We start from the raw sequence: 16230 nt of genomic DNA, 5'->3' as shown, positions 1-16230 counted from the left end.
TGAGGCAAAATGGGAATGTGCCACTTCCTGTTCCCCCTGATGGCAGATAAAAATGATTTTTAGAAAGAGGGAAGAATAGAGATTCTGATTAGAGATTCTTCCAAGAACAAATGTGGATTACTGCGATAGATCTAACACACGATGATGGGCTTGAGATAATAGGGCTATGGCCTAAGAGGAAAGTGGATCACTTGAATGACACAAAATATTACTAATTGATTGGGGGAGACCCTCTATTTAGAATATGCATCTTTTTCTTTAAAAAAAAGTGTGTGTGTGTGTGTGTGTATATAAAGCTTCTGTTTCCCCTCAAATGAAGATTTGGAGGCGAAGACATCAATATTCCTAATCATTCTTTCATCAAACATTGACAGAGCAGCATCAAGGCTTAGGGCCAAACTACACACAACACCACAATTCACAATTACATGAATAGTATCAGGATCAGGACCCTGGCATTTGGTGAGGGGGCTTTTAATACTTTGCTTGGTGCTGCAGTTCTAATCCACATCAAGGTTTCCACTCCTTACAATACAAAGAAGCTCCCATTGAAGCAAATGGGATTTCCCCTCCCAATACAAAACTCAGGAGTTGACCACTGACTGTGGCTACAGCAGGGGACAAAGAAGAAGAAGAAGAAGAAGAAGAAGAAGAAGAAGAAGAAGAAGAGTTTGTGTTTGATATCCTGCTATATCACTACCCTAAGGAGTCTCAAAGCGGCTAACAATCTCCTTTCCCTTCCTTCCCCACAACAAACACTCTGTGAGGTGAGTGAAGCTGAGAGACTTCAGAGAAGTGTGACTAGTCCAAGGTCACCCAGCAGCTGCATGTGGAGGAGCGGGGAAGCGAACCCAGTTCACCAGATTACGAGTTTACCGCTCTTACCCACTACACCACACTAGCTCAAAGCGTAAAAGGTCCCCTAACTCAGACATGAGGGTCCCAGTCCCAATTGCTTTGCAATGCCTACAGTCTACTTTAAAGGCAATTTTCCAATTGCTAATTGTGTGAGTGGCACCCCCTCTAGTTTGGCCTTTGCTCCTACCTTTCATCAGCTTCAGAAGATTAGGCAGAAAAACTTCTGTCCGTTACATCCACGATTTCTTGGCAACAATTGTGCAAAAAAGTACTGGACTTTTCTCTAATTGAGCACATTGAAATCTCATTGAAAGACAATTTCTTTTAGTTGACAGCTTCTCTCCGAAAACTCCCTTGAACTTGCAATAATTCAGGTACTAAATCAAGTAGGGGTTCTACTTGGAAGGAGAACCATGAAAAACGGGTATAGAACATGTGACAATGAGGCAAAGTTGCATGTACAGGAGTCCTTGCAGCTGAATTAAAACTGGAACACTGAACTGGAAAGTGAGGCAGAAATATGCAGCTGTCCCTTATGGGGATGGAACCTGCGACCTTGGCATTATCAGCACCACAGTCTACCAACTGAGCTATAGCCCTGCACTTTAATCCCTGCTGAGACTTTGAAATCCAGGCTATTTAAATTGCAGTAGCAGTAACTAGGGACGCAGGTGGCGCTGTGGGTTAAAGCCTCAGCGCCTAGGACTTGCCGATCGAAAGGTCGGCGGTTCGAATCCCTGCGGCGGGGTGCGCTCCCGCTGCTCGGTCCCAGCGCCTGCCAACCTAGCAGTTCGAAAGCACCTCCGGGTGCAAGTAGATAAATAGGGACCGCTTTCTAGCGGGAAGGTAAACGGCGTTTCCGTGTGCGGCTCTGGCTTGCCAGAGCAGCGATGTCACGCTGGCCACGTGACCCGGAAGTGTCTCCGGACAGCGCTGGCCCCTGGCCTCTTGAGTGAGATGGGCGCACAACCCCAGAGTCTGTCAAGACTGGCCCGTACGGGCAGGGGTACCTTTACCTTTACCTTTTAGCAGTAACTAGCTCAGGTACTGGAATTTTATTGTAAACTGCTTTGGGAGTGGATCTTAGCTAAAAAGTGTGGTACAAATAAAATGAAATCATTTCCTCGTGACTTCTGGATGCCAGGTGAAAGAAGAAGTACTGTATCTTCCATCTCTAAATTGTGATGAACAGAGTGGCTGGGGAAAGTTACCCAGATGGGCAGGGTATAAATAATAATTATTGCATGACCAGGCGGCGACAACCCCAGCCCCCAGGGATCATAAGAAAGGAATAAAGACTCTGAAAATGTTATATAGAATTAAAATTATGCCACAACTTTATTAAACTTCCAAATGTAGGAAGATCTTGGCTTAGGCCTTGGCCGTGTATCCCTCCCAGCCCCGCAGCCAGGGGGAACTTGGGCTCATCAGGGTAAATGGGATATGGGGGTGCTCTGTGAAACATAAGTGTAGCAGGCAGCCAATCCCATATCCCCACACACAGGTTAGTTCACTGACAACTTTTCAGTGTATGGCCAAGTGACACCCATATATATAAAACCTCTTTAAGAGGGGACCCTGGAATTGCCGCTGCAGGGCGGTGAGTCACCACTTCACGCCCACACCCCCAATATATAGGGAAGAAAAGACTAAAGGATTCCACCCAAGGCCATAACCACCAAAGTTGTGACGAATTGCTACAGGGAAGACAAAACCTGCCAATGCAGGAAAATTTCTTCCCGGTCCTTCAATAGCAACCAGTCAAAGACTGTAGCAGTGCCCGTTAAACAGGAAGAAAAAGTTAACCTGCAAACAAGAAACATTAAACAAAGGGAGGGTAGGGAGGGTGAATCTCCAGAGCCGACTGTCTGGCTATTGTCAGCTCCACCCCCTATTTATAAATGGGGCTGGCCCCACCTCCCAGCAAGAAATTTGATTACTGAGGCTGGGCATGAACCTCCAAAAATTAACACTGAGAGGCAAGCCAGCCCGTTTGCCAGTAAGCTCCATTACTGGTTCTAAAATTATTAATGGTAAATTGAGCTAACATTCATTTTTCCCTCTCTATGTTTAATTGCTTCAGCTTACCTCTTCTTCATCTTCTTCTTTTTAAATAAATTCTTTGGAGACAAATTGTGTCACTATGGTACAGCACCGCATTCAAGCTAGCTCTATAAAAACAGCCTCAAAAGAACCATTTTTGTCTGAGACAAGATGATTTTTCTCCTGTCAGTCACAGACCTTGAGAGGAGCTGTAAAAATAACCACAGTGGCTTTTAGCCAATAGACTTCTTTGACAGCATCACAAAAATGCTTCCAGCTCAGTAGTTTCATATCTACTGATACAAACACTTGTGCTGGCCCAAATGCTGAAATCTGGATTAGTGGTCCTCTATCATTTGGCCTCACAGAATTGTTTGGTGTCTGACAGAGCCTGACTAGAGTGAGACGTGAGGGAAGGAAGGGAGGAATATCTCTAAATGTATGTGATACATTAAGAAGTGTTGGTTTTTCTTCCAGGATTAGAAGTGAAACAGTGGAGCTGGACTCTCCTTGCCTCCTTGTACAGAGAGAAATATCCTTAAGGGGCCTCAAGAGTGCATGGCCCCCTTACTACATCCCTGGGAGGAATGGACAACAGTCATGGGAATGGCACTAACAATCAGGGTTTTTCCAGACAACCTGCTCATCAAGCATTGCTCCTGATTGGCTGGCACAGAGCTGACACGATGGTTAGATCATGCCCAGCCTTTACTTGGCATTCATTTTAGTTTTTTATGGGGTGGCTATATGACAATGAATATTCATCCTGCATCCAACCTGATTTGCTTGCAGGCTGTTTACACATCTTTGCATTAATCATGCATTAATACAGTATCACATTTTTCAATCCATTCCCACGTCACTTATCAAATCACAAAAAGTCTGTTGTTTTTGGAGTGGATGCATTGTGCTAGGGCTACGGTGCTTTAAGCCACTTTAAACATACAGACTTAATGCATGCAACTCTCAGTGGTCTTTCCTACCCTCACCAATTCACCTAGCAGCCAAGATCAGGTGGGTTTTCAGAAAGAGAATCTATGCCAGAATCGCATGCCATAGGGCTCTAGGTGAATGGTGGAGTCAAACACCCAAAGTCATTACACTAGGGTTTCTAGGAAAATCTTCATATGACAGCATCAAAATTATATTACTTATCACTGCTTATACGTAGATTAGAATACATGACGGGATAAAGTTAGCCATCAAATACCAACAATAAACTGTTGGGTGTACTGGTAGCTGGATGGATTGGTGTCATGCGTAACAGCACTTCTACCTGCTGGAGATACTTGCCTGAGTGCTACCAGTATCCTCATGTCCTGATCCTGTCATCAATATAACAAAGAGAGAAAAAGAATTATCCAGCAGTTCCTTTCAATGGTTGCATTTACAGTGCTTATCCCATAAGCATTAGTGGTATTATGCAGACTTAAGTGATATTTCCCAACTAAAACGGATTGGCTAACCATATTGGATGGGATGCCACTGTCCTGCCTTTCCACTGCAACTCTTCGGATGCTCACACACATAAAAACACACACACACAGCTGCTCTTGAAGTTCAGGCGACTCTCTAAAGCAGAATTTAACATGGCATGAAGGCTGCCAGGAAACACAGTTAGCAAAATCTGAAATAGTTCTGGGTTGACATTATTCAATTGGCACAGAGAAGAGTGTTAATGCAGGAAACAACCCACCCACGTATATTCAAATACTTGAAATGTAAATAGCTATCTTAGTAAAAATAGCTTCCTACTTCCAAAATTACATTTTCTATTTATGGTCAATGAAAATTATTGTACCATGCAATTATGAGTTATTATGGGTGCGTAACTCCTATGCTCATTTCCCCTAATAGCTTAACATTTCAATATTCTAGGGGAAAGAAATTGTGTGAGTACTTTCATGATAGTCACTGCCTACTAAACTGGAATAAAAATTCTGTAAATTTCCTAAAATCTTTATTACGTTCCAAGTGAACCTTGCAAATATGATTTTAATGGACAAATCTCAGCAACCTAATCCTTAGATATCTGTTCCATCCTCTGTGAGCCAAACTAAAGAGTATCTTAAATATGTCTTTGCATTTGTGTCTATGTGGTTTTTGAATGAAAAGCAGCTAGGGGGTGGGGCTACAATCTGGATAGTTTCTCCTGGTCCCAATGTCATGATGAAAATACCCCTTTAGAGGGACTATTTGCCCCAGCCACTTTTGGTGTCAGTTAGTGGAGAATCTTAGTCAGGACCACAGTGCAGGGGAATTACCAGTAAACACCCCTCCATCTACTCAATGTTCCTGATCTAGATCAGGATCCCAAACCAATTTCATCTTAAACACAAACATGGGTGTACAAGGAGACATTTAATGAACCCCACTTACAGATTCAAAATAGAAAAGTTACTGGTATATAGCCAGAATGCTCTATAAACATTTTGTAAAGTTATAATGGTACTCATTTGATGGTAATTTGAACACTCATATTTACAGATAGCGGTATCCTTACACTAGAGGAAGCTACGACAAATGCTACACTGTTAGGAAAAGGGTGTGGAGTGGGGTATGCCACAAAGGCCTATGATCTCCCAGGACTCATTGGTGTTATGTTGTGGTAACAGAAGACATAGCATAAAACATTCCCAATAAAGTCAGTGGGCAGCCCTAGAACATAGATTTTCCACTTCTTAGCCCTCCAGTCCCACAGCCAGTCATAGGTAAAAGCCCTACCAAGATAACACAGATAAACAGTCAGCCCTAGCATTAGGCAGGGAGGCAGTTGCCTCAGAATGCAGATGCTGTGGTGAGGAGGAGGAGGAGGAGGAGGAGGAGGAGAAGAAGAAGAAGAGGAGGAGGAGGAGGAGGAGGAGGAGGAGGAGGAGGAGGAGTTTGGATTTGATATCCCACCTTTCACTCCCTTTAAGGAGTCTCAAAGCAGCTAACATTCTCCTTTCCCTTCCTTCCCCACAACAAACACTCTGTGAGGTGAGTGGGGCTGAGAGACTTCAAAGAATTGTAACTGGCCCAAGGTCACCCAGCAGCTGCATGTGGAGTAGCGGAGACGCGAACCCGGTTCCCCAGACTACGAGACTGGACATGTGATGGAGAGGTGTTGGAGAACAGAGCTGTGGGTGCCAAGCAGCCTACCATCCAGTGCACCTCCTAAAAAAGCCCTCTGTCCATATGTGCAGTGCATGGCATCATCCTCTTGGCAGCATCAAAGCAAAATTCAACTGTCAATCTAGTTTGCTTCGGTATGTGGAATAAGGGAGGGCATCCTCTTGCCCTTTGCCTCAGGCAACCACATGTCTTTAGCTCCCCCTTCAAATAAAATATATCAAGATGTGCAACCTAAAGTTTCATCCTTATGTCTTTAGAACTATAGGCAAACAAAGGAGAACTTTGGCAAGAGATAACTTTGCACAAACTGAACACTATGCACAGAAACTGAACATCCATCATGGGGGGGGGGGGAGGCAGCACAGTGTTCCAATAGCTTAGTATTCCCATTGCAGTATCCCAAACTTGTCGTTTTGATTTTATAAGCAGGATTGTACTTCTAGCACCTTAAGCTTTTGTATTGTTGTTGTTGCCATCAGTTTAGAGTCGGGAATGCCACTTATAACTCATTATTATTTGGTAAAAAAAATATGTTGTTTATCTAACAAGTAAATAATATGTAACATTACAACAGGCCACTGTCAAAATGCCATATTGTCTTCCTCCCTCCCATCTGAATTCACAATTTATAATGCTAGCCAGGAAACCTACAATGGTCATACCAATTGCATTTTTTTCTGCATCTTATTTGAAGGTGGATCTCTTTCTTCAAACATAGAAGGTTTGGGGCAGGGAAGGGAGGAGATGCTTCAAAATTATGGAATTTGTGGCCCTGTCTCACACTATACGTCTACCTTCTGGATCGTATGCAATGCTGCAGTTTCACTCATGCAACAGATTTTTGCTTTTCCCACAGAACCTCCTTCTCTTCTCTTTCCTGCAGCCACCCCATGAGGGATGTTAGCATCCAAAACACATATTAAAGGGTTAATTGAAGAGCTGTAGAACTCTAGAATGTCATACACTCTGTGGCAGTTATTTCAGTTGGTACAGTTATGGCGGTTAGTAGGACAGTTTTAACAGAGCAACAGGTATGTTGTGTTGTGCTGCTGCCTCAATGCCAGTCAGTCTGTAAATGTTAGTCAGCCTTCGATACAAATCTATGTAAGATGTTTTAGCAACTTAAGAAACCTCCACCTGCATTGTATATTTTAATCTGCAAGTACAAATACACTAAGTAAAAGTTATATGTTACTTAAACTTTAACAGAGAGTGTCTTGCGCAGGTGTGGGGGTTTTTCTTTGAGGAGGGAGAACTAATTAAAGGCTGATTCCACATACAGTTGTACCTCAGAAGTCAAACGGAATCCATTCCAGAAGTCCATTCAACTTCCAAAACGTTCAGAAACCAAGGTGCAGCTTCCGATTGGCTGCAGGAAGCTCCTGCAGCCAATTGGAAGCCGCAGAAGCTGAGTCGGATTTTTGGGTTCCAAAGAACACAAACCGGAACACTTACTTCCAGGTTTGCGGCATTTGGGAGCCAAAAATGTTCAACTCGCAAGGCTTTCATGATCCAAGGTACAACTGTACTCTGCAAATGGGAATGAGAATCTAATTCCCACATACCCATGCACCCACAAAATCTGGTTCAGAAGGCTGGGGGACTCTCTGGAACATTGGGGGGGGGTTGGTGTGGGTGCTGGAAGAGGAAATGATGGGGAGGTTCTGTTGTGCAACCAGAGCAGCCCTTCCAAGGGGAGTTCTGCTGTGTAAGTGGAACACAGCTTGTGCAGCAATGCATGCAACCCTCTATTTCTACAAATAGTCTGCAACATTTTGTTGGAGGTTCTATCTCCTCCCATCCTTGCACAGGTGCTATTGTTCAGGGTTTCTGCCAGCCAGCCAGCCCTGCTGTCCCTCAGGATGCTATAAGCTGCAAGGAGCTCACAGGCCTTCTCATTTCCCTGTTTTCCATTTTTAAGCAGACTTGTTCTGTGTTTGGCCAGAGGGCACAGCTAGAAACAAGGGGGGGGGGGATTGTAGGGTAGCCAATTTCAGATTAACACCAGGAGACTAGTGCAAGACAGTAAAATGAATGCTTTTCTAATATTGCAGAACATGGTCAGATCCCCAAACACAAGAAACTCCTGCAGATCTCTTATAACTATGCTAGATCATTCCAATGTTCTGTGAGAGAACTGTATAGATGCAGTTCTGAGGTGATGTGGTGAAATCCCAAGTCAGTTCTACCAGCTGAGTTCTCCCTCAAAAACATGTCTAAATCCTATCTACAGAGAAATGAGTCAATAAATTACAAGGACTACACATCAATTAGCTCAATCTTCACCAAGCACATCATTTCGTTACTAAAACATCACTAAAGGGATCTGTACACAGAGACTTAACTAGTTTTGAGTACTTACTTTTAGAATACAAACACAGTACAAAAGGATTAGTTTCAAAGATTTAATCTTTATTGAATGATAAAACAACAAACTCTCTTCATTAAAGGGAATATGGGGAAAGACATAGAACAAGTAGTTTCAGATAATGAGGCATGATCTGGAATAGACAGCTAGTAAAATCCACTTCTGTGATGGCCGGGGAATGTTCTTTGAAATGGATTCATCACCCTTGAATTTAGCACACTGGCCCTAAAGGATACAATTCTTGGAAGGGATGTGAGACTCAAGGGTCTTATGTACACTCCTAGTTGGAGAAGGCTAGACTATTAATATAATTCTGGCTTAGATCTTTTATATGGTTTGTGGTAGTATTCCTAATGTATCAACTCCACTTCAGGAATAAAACTAGGATACTCAGAACTTCAAAACCGGGACAAGAAGAATTTTAGAACCATCTCTGAGAGCCAGTATCTGTATCTGGATGGAGAGGTGTACTCAAAACTTCTGCAAATGCATGACCCCTCAGGCTTTGAGTGAGTACCTGATGAGTCCAAAGATATGCATGCTTGAGAAATTCAAGAGTTGTGATTCCTATGTACAATGAGCTGATCTTCTCAGACTGATGTGCGGATCAGAACTTAACAATCCACCACATGTATTTTGCCACATGTTGTGTTACACTTCTCAACATTTTAAATGTATCAGCATATACATATAAACATGGGACACAGGTGGTGCTGTGGGTTAAACCACAGAGCCTAGGACTTGCCGATCAGAAGGTTGGCGGTTTGAATCCCCGTTCGACTGGCCACTGACCTGATCCAGCAGGCTCTTCTTATGTCCTCATATCCTTAATAACAATTCATTTCTCTGACAGCTGGTCCATATGAAGGGGAAGGCCATAGCTCAGTGAGAGAACATTTTTACATGCAGAAGGTCCCAGGTTCCATCCCTGAAGGAGCGTCTCCACCCCCATCGTTCTGCCCGGACACTGAGGTCAAGCGCCAAGGCCCTTCTGGCGGTTCCCTCACTGCAAGAATTGAAGTTGCAGGAAACCAGGCAGAGGGCCTTCTCAGTAGTGGCACCCGCCCTGTGGAATACCCTCCCACCAGATGTCAAAGGAAAAAGCAACTACCAGTCTTTTAGAAGACATCTGAAGGCACCTCTGTTTAGGGAAGCTTTTAATATCTGAAGGACTATTGTATTTTAATATTTTGTTGGAAGCCGCCTAGAGTGGCTGGAGAAACCCAGCCTGATCGGTATAAATATCATCATCATCATCATCCCTGCCACAAGGCCATTCATAGGGGATGGTGGGAATTCTAGTCCAGTAATGTAGAGGGCTATAGGTTCCCCACCCTGGTATACAGCTTCAGAATGAAAGCACAGAATGAAAGCACAGAAACAATGATTCAGAAAGTAACTGTTCTGTTAAACCAGTAATCAAGAATCTGTAAGGAATGGCTTTATCAAGCAAATTTATTGCAAGCAATGAAAAAAATGTGCAATCATACATGAAGCCTTTCTTTAAAATAACACTTTAACACTAATATTAATTGTACAGGTTTCCTATATAATTTTATTCTTGAAGGATGTGCAGGGGGAGACAGGAGCATCATTCACAGCCATGAACTTAAAGACATATTTTGTAGGTATCACTGCAGGAGTCTCACTGCCAATGTAAACATCAATGAATGGCAATTTTGTCACTGACCTCTTTGGGTAAAGGATCAGAATGCAGCTAATTAAAGCTGACAGCATCTATCAAGGCTTTTGAGCTACTGCAAGGCTCCTTGGGAAATACCTGATTACTTGTGTGAAAAGAGAATTGAAAGATATTTTTCATCTCCTAATATATCATGAGGATTTCTTTCATCATGGTATCATGATCTTCGGGCTCATCCACAAGGTGCTGTAATTTAAAGAATGCCCCATCCTTGACTCCCAGAGAAGAAAAAGAACAGCATTATCAGGACTGCTTAAGCAGGTGCTGGCAAGGCAGTAAACAGACTGAAGGCATTGGTATTTGACCAATTCTCCTCTGCTGAGAGAGCACTCAAATATTCTTGCACCGTTCACTTGCAATCCAGACCCTGAAAAGGGAGAGAGACCCTTCAGCTGATACTACAAGTGGTGCTCAGGGGAGACTTCAACTGTAGCTGCTTCAATAAATGGCATATGCTGTACAAATGATCACTCTCTTCTCTTTCTCTTCCTGCCAGTCCTTCATGGTTACTTACAGTGTCCCTTAGTCAGCTGCAAGAAGAAGTTGAGGGCCCAGGAGCTGACACTGCAAAGCCTGAGGGAACTTCATTGCTATACAGCAAGGAGACAGAAAGAGAGAAAGAGAGAGAGATTTGAAGAATATATATAGCTGCCAGGTATGTGCCCCCATGCCTGTGGTTCAACTAGTGCAGGAAAAATGGGATATAGGCATAATTGGCTCTCCTACATCCTTCGGAATGGCTGTTGCTACCTGGTAACATCTTCCTCCCTTCCAGCAAGGCAAACACCATCAGCCCCATGTGTACTATACAAGCTTCTTCTTTTTTATGCTTTCATGCTGAAATGGAAAAATGACAAGAGGAAAAAATATATAAAACCTGTTGTCATTTCATAAACAATTAAGATTTGAAGATATAAAATATAATGAGAATAACAAAGCTGCAATCCAGAGTGCCGTTATATGTCTTACCATGTTCAAGATTATAGCCTAGAGATGAGATTTATTTTGCTGATGGCATGCATTAAACTACATTACTGTAGCAGTGCCCTATTAACATATATTACAGTATCTATTTTCTAAAGACACAACTCTTCTTCTACTTTGATTTTATTTATCAGGATTTTAGCATAACCATTCCTGGAAATTAAGAAACAACATTTTGTACAGCTACACACCTCTCTGGGAGTAATGGACCCTTTTCAGTTTTGCTAGAGCTAATCAGTGAATTGGTGTTTTTCACTTGCACTTTAGCAAGACTCAGGAGGACACTTCCAGACTGTGACCATTTTGTGACAGGTTTAAAAATTCGAGCCATGTGATTGAGGTGGATTTGGTGCTCTTGTGAAACAAATCCATGTCCCGTCCCCCCCCCCCCGAAAAAATAATTTTTGTGGCAAAGAAAGCGATAGGGAAATGCAGTAGAAAATGTGAAATGATCATTGTTTCATGTGATGCCATACCACTTTCCCACAAACAAATTAGAATGAATACTCAGTGAGAGACCAACATTTTATAACCTCCCCACAAACTTTGTGTAAACAAATCAAGATGAATGCTGAAAAAACAAGTAATTTGGAAACTCGAAACTAAGGAGAGGATTCAATAGCATTTGCACCTCTACAATTCCATTAAAACTTGTGGGACTGTGCCATCACAATGATCAGTGCTGAGTAAGGGAACAACCAATTCCTTTCACATAAAAAGTAAAACTATCAGATTATGCAATGGAAACTCTCCTGGGTCTTTGATGATTTTACTGTGAGTTTGAAGTCTTGGTGCCCCAAAGCATGTAGGCAAACTCTTCTAAAATTAGATAATTGTTCATTGATATGCCAGTCATTTTGCTGCCTGTTCAATATAAGCTTCCTATGAATATACATTACAGACATAATTTTTTTTAGAAATATAGGCTTGTTATCTAAAAATGAACATTATTGTCAGAATTCTCGTGTTGTTGATTTCTTGCAGCACCTCAAGACACTATAAGAAGTCCATAACACAGCAATCAATTTCCCTTTTAACAAAGGTATCAAGATCAATATCCATTACTTGATGCTTCAGCTGTAGTTGCAGTCTCTCCCAACAGTGCCCTCATAGTTCCCAAAAACACTTATCACTGTCCTCAATCCTATTGGCATATTTTTTAATTTGATACTTTTGATATTTTACAAGCCAGTGCAATTACAATATCAGATAGCCTTTGCCCATAGATTGAACCATAATACCAAATTATATTTTACAATCCTAAGGAAGCTGCTGATGAAATGTACCTGTGCCCCTTGAACCTGAAATCATGGGGATTTCAGATTGTAAATTTCTGTCAGTGAAAAGCTTTATGCCCTATAAAGTTGAGCTCCCTCCACATACAAAATGCCTCGCTCCCACATACAAAAAAATGCTCTCCTACCTAGAATCAGTAAATTTGGAGGTCAGCATTTCAGCATTGTTGGGGGGGGGATGTTGAAGCAATTTGTAAGTTTTGTGGGTTTCTTTTTCTTCGATTTTAAAATATATGTTGTCTACTCACTACCAAAATGATGAAGGCTGGCTCTACTATTAGGCAGAGTGAAGTGATTGCCTTAGGCAGCAGCTGCAGGGGAACAGCAGAGCCCCTTTAACACTTCCTCCTGAGCCTTTGCCTGTACAATTTCGTTGAGGACACAGCTGTGTGTTGTCAGACTCGGGTGTTGTGGAGGACACCATCCTATTGCCAGTATACAACTGCCAGTCCAGTCAACTTCCACACATGGAATGGAGGGGGTGCCATCTTGTCCTCCACCTCAGGCCTCACAGAGCTACAATTCACAGAGTGGTCTAACAGCCCATCCCTCTTCCCAGGGAGCTCTGGGAACTGTACCTCTGTGGAAGGAACAGGGGCCTCCTAGCAATACTCAGCACCCTTAACAAACTACACTTACCAGAATTCTTTGGGGGAAGCCATGGCGGTTTAAAATGGGCCTTACTAAATAAACATGCAAGAAGGGAGAGGAGGGATGCATGTGGTAGGTGTGTGTGTGTGTGTGTGTGTGTGTGTGTGTGTGTGTGCATCCCACCATACCCTTCTACTAGTTGGAGAGTGATTAATTGCAGTAGGAGGTCTTCTCAGCTTCTGTAGGCACATTGCACACTTGTTCCCACTCATGTATTCTCCTAGTACAGATGGTACCTCGGTTTACAAACTTAATCCATTCCTGAAGTCCGTTCTTAAACCAAATCCATTCTTAAACCGAGGAGCGCTTTCCCTAATGAGGCCTCCCACTTTCAGTGCCCTTCCACCTTTCAGCTTCCATTTGAGACCAAGGTGAAGTTCACAAACTGGAACACTACTTCGGGTTTTGCAGAGTTCGTAAACCAAATAGTTCATAAACAAGACTGCTCATAAACCGAGGTACCACTATATTGCAATAGGGCGATTGTCAAAACAGATTTGATATTCATAGCTGTCAACTTTCAGATTTGAAAATAAGGGATCAGCAGCCAAAATAAGGGATCAGCAGCCAACTGTCCAACCATCTCGTCCTCATGGTTCTATGTTACCAGTGAGCAAAGCTACCCAGTCAGGATTTGAATCTTGGTCCTAACTTTTGGGGTTAAGTTTCTATTTAGCTGTCCATTAATACTGACAAACCATATCTCCCATTCATCTCTCAGATCCCCTTGTAAATCTAAAGTACTGGCCTCACCACATCCTGCAGTAAAACACATTCACTTTCACACACACACACACACAGAGAGAGAGAGAGAGAGAGAGAGAGAGAGAGAGAGAGAGTAGAGCCCCTCCGAGCCAAAGGCCCAAAGGCAGAAAGCCCAGCCAGCAGTCAAACGAAGCCTCAAGCAGTGGTTCCCACAGCGCAGCAACCCGGCAAAGGGATACAGCAGCAAGGAAAACTACACTGTCACCTCTCCGCTGGGAAGTGCTGAAGCAAAAGTGAGTCCCCAGGCAACGTGGCCGATTTGATCGGCACAAGGCATGCAAGCTCCACCCCCCAGTCATTCTCAGACTCCTTATTGGTGAGCAATGCAGCCGAGCAACACAGTTGAAGAGCCTCCCTGGCCAGCAGGGAGAGAGAGGAGCTGCTTCCTTTGAAATCCGGGAAATTTACAGGATATCAACAATCCAGGATAGCAGCAGGAAATGGCGCTGGAATAAGGGAGTTTCCCGCCAAATAAAGGAAGGTTGACAGCTATGTTGATATGCTTTATCAATTAATTTACATGAAAGCATTCTCTTGAGTGATTCGTATAGTAAAACATACTATTTATAAATTTATATAATATCTAAACAGGCAAAAATTATGTGTTGTTATCTGAGACATGAATATTCCAAATGGACTTTCCTGCCAGTTAAAATGGTGTTAGGAAGGCATGCCCTGCATTGCCCCCTGTAAGCTTCTCCTTTACAATCTTCCAGTGGCTGGGTTCATGGCAGCAGCTTGATACGTACACAATACAGACATAACACCTGGGCACAAAATCTATTTATTCCCTGGTGCTCTCTGGGGATGATACACCGAATGAAGAAAAATAACACAGCAGAAGCTTCAATGTGTTTAAGCCTCTGGCTGACACAATGTAATAGAGGAACGAAGGCTTGAGTTGAGGACACTTCATTGATCAAGGACTAACTCTGGCAGCCCACTGTAGGCAGTCACCCAGAAAAAAATCCTAAAGCACAAGAAAGATGATGACATTAAACAGGTTGTACTTGTTAACATGCAAAAGAAACTGAAACTCAGAGGCGGACAAGACAATCAGGACATTAAAATGGAGTAGAATATATGGGGAAAAGTTAGAGCTAGGAGGCTAAGGAAAACTGAACTGTTTCCAGTAAGAAGGGCTTTTAAAACATCTTATCGTTTTTCATTGTTTCCCAGCGCCATCCCTCTGGAAGGTTGTGGATTGATTCCTGTAAACAAAGCCAGTCTATATTTGTAATACAAGCAGCATAGTTCCTTCCCCGATCAACTCTTTCTCATTAAACTCAGAAGAGTTAACATCAAACTGAACATGTAAATCATATAGTTTATATTAAAATTTTGCTTTGAACATCTAAACCTGACCTGACCATGACTGAGCTGAAATATCTTACTTCCAGCATTTTAAAAGTTAGTGTACAGGTAAAGGTATCATCTCATTAGCTTTCATCTTATTATTCATTTATTTAGAGGTTTTGCACTCACACTTGAGCGTAAAAATTCCCAGAGCATCTTACATAAAATCAATTAAAACAAGACTTTCTCTGCTTGCAGCTACATAATCTTCATTATTACACTTTTTATTCTGCTGTTTTTCTAAGGAGCTCAAACTGGTGTTCACAACTGTTTGGCACTGATGGCGTACTTTCAAAGGGGATACTCATGCACCCATCAGCTGATTAGTGCCAAGAAGAGACAGTGTGAAATTGTTAACTGATGTCATAATGACATTATGTGAATGATAGGTAAGTGGTCCTGCCCATGTGACAATGTTGACCCAATGGTGGTAGGGAAGCTAAGGGTTTGGTCTCACTCTTGTTGTTAAACATCCTTTCCATTGGGTGATGTCTGGGGCTACTGGGCCTAGCCTGCTCCTAGGCAGCTACTGTGTCAGTACTAAATTTGGCTCCATAACAGCTGGCTCTGCAGGGGGCTACCCCAGGAGGCCAGGGAGCATGCCAACCCATGGAGCAAGCACACATGGAAGGGTTGTCTCTTGCTTGCTAGCCTGACAGGAAGAGTAGTGCCCAACTATTAACCTTCCCCATAAGGTCCCAAGGTAGGTTACAACAATATATTCAGGTCCAAACCGGGAGGGGTGTGTGTGAAATGGTGGACATTAAACAAAAGTGATGGGTTCCACAAAACAAAATACCTGAATGGTCAAAGCCGAGGGTAAATTATTACTCTTGTTGTTGCTGTTTGTTTATTACATCTCTATTCTGCTCTTAAACTGAAAATCACAGAGTGGTTCACAATATAAAAATACAAAATGAAAATTCAGAATACATAATAAAGCAACACAAACCAATAACCCCCTCCCACAGAAACATTTAAAAGGCCATAGAACAGGCATAGGCAAACTCCCGCCCTCCAGATGTTTTAAGACTACCATTCCCATCATCCCTGACCACTGGTCCTGAAAGGGTGAACTCTGTCCATGACTAAAC

The 16230-nt window shown here is 42.6% G+C and overlaps 2 long non-coding RNA genes across 4 annotated transcripts; one reads left to right on the top strand and one right to left on the bottom strand.

Annotated features, from left to right (window-relative positions):
- Nucleotides 1–444: 444 nt before the first annotated feature.
- Nucleotides 445–7191, bottom strand: LOC310843872. Its single transcript, XR_014563724.1, has 3 exons — nucleotides 6462–7191; nucleotides 2947–4226; nucleotides 445–608 (listed from the first exon to the last, which is right to left on the bottom strand). It is a non-coding gene; the product is annotated as an uncharacterized lncRNA (long non-coding RNA).
- Nucleotides 7192–7272: 81 nt separating this feature from the next.
- Nucleotides 7273–15543, top strand: LOC310843825. Of its 3 annotated transcripts, XR_014563669.1 has the most exons (6): nucleotides 7472–7532; nucleotides 8757–8892; nucleotides 10582–10740; nucleotides 11204–11374; nucleotides 12054–12111; nucleotides 15382–15542. It is a non-coding gene; the product is annotated as an uncharacterized lncRNA (long non-coding RNA). The 3 variants fall into 3 exon arrangements; XR_014563668.1 differs by lacking the exon at nucleotides 8757–8892 and having other exon boundaries at nucleotides 7273–7532; nucleotides 15382–15543; XR_014563670.1 differs by lacking the exons at nucleotides 10582–10740; nucleotides 11204–11374 and having other exon boundaries at nucleotides 7474–7532; nucleotides 15382–15541.
- Nucleotides 15544–16230: the final 687 nt, after the last annotated feature.

The sequence above is a fragment of the Podarcis gaigeae genome, assembly GCF_964106915.1.
Source record: "Podarcis gaigeae genome assembly, chromosome: 4".
Classification (NCBI taxonomy): domain Eukaryota; kingdom Metazoa; phylum Chordata; class Lepidosauria; order Squamata; family Lacertidae; genus Podarcis; species Podarcis gaigeae.
Note: the sequence above shows the minus strand (reverse complement) of the source record. Positions and strands in the feature narration are given on the sequence as shown.